At 36.4% G+C, this 4,285-nt stretch overlaps 1 pseudogene; it reads left to right on the top strand.

Moving 5' to 3' along the window:
* Positions 1 to 1,259: 1,259 nt before the first annotated feature.
* Positions 1,260 to 1,552, top strand: LOC145539807 (keratin-associated protein 3-3-like; annotated as a pseudogene).
* Positions 1,553 to 4,285: the final 2,733 nt, after the last annotated feature.

The following is a 4,285-nucleotide window of genomic DNA, read 5'->3' as shown; positions in this document are numbered from 1 at the left end:
ATGAATCAGCCACAGGTATACATGTATCCCCCCATCCTGAACCTCCTCCCTCCTGCCTCTCATTATATCCCTCTGGGTTGTCCCAGAGCACCAGCTTTGGGTGCCTGCTTCATGCATCTATTTTACTTATGGCAATGTACATGTTTCAAGGCTATTCTCTCAAATCATCCCACCCTCGCTTTCTCCCACTGAATCCAAAAGTCTGTTCTTTACATCTGTGTCTCCTTTGCTGCCCTGCAGGTAGGATGGTTGGCACCGTTTTCTAAATTCCATATATATGCGTTAATACACAGTATTTGTCTTTCTCTTTCTGACTTACTTCACTCTGTATAATATACAGGGATGATCATAAATCAATAAAGCAATTTTATTTCTTCCTTTTCAATCTAAATGTCTTTTATCTCTTTTGCTTGACTGCTAACACTGCCAGAACCTCCAGTATACTGCTGACTAGACATCATGAGAGCAGACATCCTTGTCTTGTTCTTGAATCATAGGGGAAATGCATTCAGTCGTTACTACTAAGTATTACATTAGCTGTAGGTTTTCTGTAGGTGTTCTTTATCAGATTGAATAAGTACCTTTATGGCTGTAATTTTCTGAGTTTTTTTTTAATTAGAAATAGATGTGAGCTTAAAAAATAGTGAAAAGTGTTTCATCTTATTCCATTCTGGCTGTCACCTCGCTTGCTCAATAGAAATTGAATTATATCATCAGTAAATAGGGCAAATACATCTGAGATGCATATAGTCATATGCAACATTCATCTGTAGCTAGACATGTCTTTGTTGACCCAATTAATCATTTGAGTTGCATATTCTAAAATTAGTCATTAAAAATCATATCATGTGCATATTATTTAAAACTAAGAAGAAAAAAATGAGAAGAATTTAGCCTCTGAAACTATAGCTGAATTGTTTTTTGGACTAATTATCCATAATTCATGTAAGACTTGCCATTCCAGGACCCTGTGAATATAAAATGTGATCATCTTATGACAAAAAGTAATAAGTCAATGAGTCAAAAAACACAATTACTTTAATAAGGGCAGGTACTCTTAACGGACAAGTAAATGCCAAATTGATTAAAGAATTTTAGTGGAAAACGGTGGCATAAATAAAAACGAGAGGAAGCCTTGTGGTGGACCAACACCTGATGAAAGGGATATATAAAGAGCCCCAAAGTGAGAGGAGACTTTTCATCCTAGATGTTTCATCTTTCCCTCCGAGAAACCAAAAGCAAACCAGGTTCCCAATGCCATGGCTTGCTGTGCTCCCCTCTTCTGCAGTGCTCCCACTAGCCCCGCCACTACCATCTGCTCCTCTGACAAATTCTGGGCATGAGACTGCCTGCCCAGCACCTGTTCACCTATGGTTTGGTTACTGGAGACAACCTGCTGTGGCAGCTGCCCACACCCTGCCACATTCCTCAACCCTATGCACCCACCTGCTTCCTGCTCAACTCTACCCAGCTCACCCCAGACCTGGAAACCGTGAACCTCACAACCTTCACTCAGCCCACCTGTGAGCCCTGTATCCCAAGCTGCTGCTAACTGATGTTTGACTCACTCGGTGCCGGGTAATAACACAGAAGCTATCTATCCGGGTTTCACTTGCTCAGTATTTTATCACGTATTGGGGTAGACCCTACGGCACAGATATGGAAAGCCTGCTTTTTATCTTAATAGAAAGACAATAAATACATTTTTATGGTTATTTGGCTGAGTAACAATTTGGTTCATTTGGGCAGGTGAACGTCATCTATTATCAAAATAGTATTAAAGTCTATAAGACCTCAGACTCTATTTTATTGGTCATTTTGCTTCTTGGATCCCATTTATTGTATTGGGCATTTTCATAGAGGAAAAATAATTTCTTGATGGATATTCCAATAAGCTATTTCTGTGGCAAAAGAGAGAAATAGTTGTGAAATTTTGTTGAGTGCTTTTTCTGTATCTATGGAAGTAATTATTTAGTTTTTTATATTTAATCTTTGACATTTGAAAGTTTATAAGTATGTTCATTTGCATTGATTTTTAAAATATTAAACCAACCTTGCTTTCCTTGTAAACCCAAATTGATATAATGTATTTTCCCTTTCATACGTGATTGACTTTGATTTGCTACATTAAAAAAAAATATTTATTTGGCTACACTGGATCTTAGTTGCAGCACATGAGATCTTTGTTGTGTCATGCGGGATCTTTTGTTGAGACACATGGATTCTCCCACTGTGGTGCACAGGTTCTGGAGCATCCTGGACTCAGCAGTTGCAGTTCACGAGCTTAGTTACTCTGTGACATGTGGGCTCACAGTTTCTCAACCGGGAATCAAATCCTCATCCCTTGCATTGCAAGACAGATTCTTAGCCATTGGACCACCAGGGAAGTCCCTGACTTGCTAAAATTTTATTTAGAACTTTCGCATTCATATTAATGCAGAATATTGGTTTTTAGTTTTATTTTCTTGTAATATTCTTATCTGGTTTTGGAATTAGGGTAGCTGGCCTGATAGAATAGCTTAGGATATACTCCTTTGTGTTTAATTTTCTGGAATTTTCTTTGTGGGAATGGTTTTAACCAGAAATTGAAATTCTTCACGTGGGAGTGCCTTGACCAACTTTCATGGCAGTGGGATTGCTTTCAAGATTTAAATTAAACAGTAAGCTAATGCAGAAGCCAGTCCTCACATTGTGTAATTCTGAGCAAACTCCAGAGAATCTAAGTCCCTGAATCTACTCAGAATACTGAGTTTTATATTGACTATATTGCTTTTATTTATTTTATTTCCATCAGGTTATCTCTTTCTTTTAAAATGAACTTTGGCAGCTTGTGAATTTTAAGGAATTTATCCATTTCCGTTATCAAAATTGTTAACAGAAAGTTGTTCACAGTTTCCCTTATAATTCTTTTTATATGTGGAATATTTATATTTATATTTTTAAATATTTATATTTTTCTTAATATATGTGGAATCTGTGATGATGTCACTTCTCTCATCTTTGATACTGGCAATTTATGTCTTTTCTTTTAGTTGGATAATTAAACAAAAATACCTTATTTTGTTATTTTAGTGGTTACTTTGGGTTTCTGGTATACTTGTCATGGTCTACTTTCAAGTGATGTTAGACCACTGCATATATAATATAAGAAAGCCACAATAGTATGCTTTTATTCCTCCCCTCCTATGCTTTATAGATTTGTCACCATACAGTTTCTAATGCTTACCACAAATCTCAGAATCTATAGTTTTTATTTTTATAGAAGCAAATATCTTTTAAAAGGATTTAAACAATAAGAAGAAACCATATATTTTCACTCATGTAGACACAATTTCTGGTGCTTTATCCCTTTATCCTATTTTCATCTGATTTAATCACCTATCTGCTTGAAGAGACACCCCTTAACATCTTGATGTATGAGTCTACCTGTGGGCTTCCCTGGTGGCTCAGATGGTAAAGAATCCTCCTGCAATGTGGGAGACCTGGGTTCAAGGTCTACTTATAAGAAATTCTTTGAGCCTTTGTAAGTTTGAATTACATTGAATTTTGCTTTTTAAAATTCAAGCTTTTTTCCCCCAAACTGATGCAAAATATTTATTCCAAGTTAGTTATTTTATGCAGTAGTTTTCCCCCTCAACGGACCTGTGATAACCACATCTTTTAAATCTGTAAATAATGTTATCAAAATAATCTTAATCTTTGAAATCTCACAAAAATTTATATTTTACAATCCACCCTGAATATCAAGGCTAAAAAGATTAACACAACACTTCCTATATCCAAGTATTTCACAGCTGTACTCAGAAAGAAAAAAAAAAGGGAAAAAACTACATATGCTTGGTTAAGGGCTAACCTTACCTGAGCAGCCAGAAATAAAATAAAAATCCAAATTATTAGCATTAATTTAATACAATTATAACTTCAATAGTCACTTTGTCATTGACAGTGATTGCTTGAGCACAGGGGTGAGTGCCCCAAGGGCTGGTAGTAGAAGCTGTTGCTGCAGATCAGTGTCTCTTCCTCTCTGCACTGCCAGCTCCCACCTGTGCATTGCCCCATACATATTGTGTGTATGTGTTTGTGTTTTAAAAGTCTTTCCCATGACACAAAGTTCTCTCTATTAAGCAGATAACAGGGAAGAACAACCACAAAATCTAAACAAGCCAATTGCTCGCTCTCTCTTTGGAATATGATTATTTCTCCTGTGCATGAAGTATTCAACAAGAACATAAGAAAAGGAAAAGAACGATTTCTTCTGTATAATCCCCGAACACAGAAGCTGAGT

The sequence above is a fragment of the Giraffa tippelskirchi genome, chromosome 1, assembly GCF_054371585.1.
Source record: "Giraffa tippelskirchi isolate mGirTip1 chromosome 1, T2T-mGirTip1v1.2.pri, whole genome shotgun sequence".
Classification (NCBI taxonomy): domain Eukaryota; kingdom Metazoa; phylum Chordata; class Mammalia; order Artiodactyla; family Giraffidae; genus Giraffa; species Giraffa tippelskirchi.
Note: the sequence above shows the minus strand (reverse complement) of the source record. Positions and strands in the feature narration are given on the sequence as shown.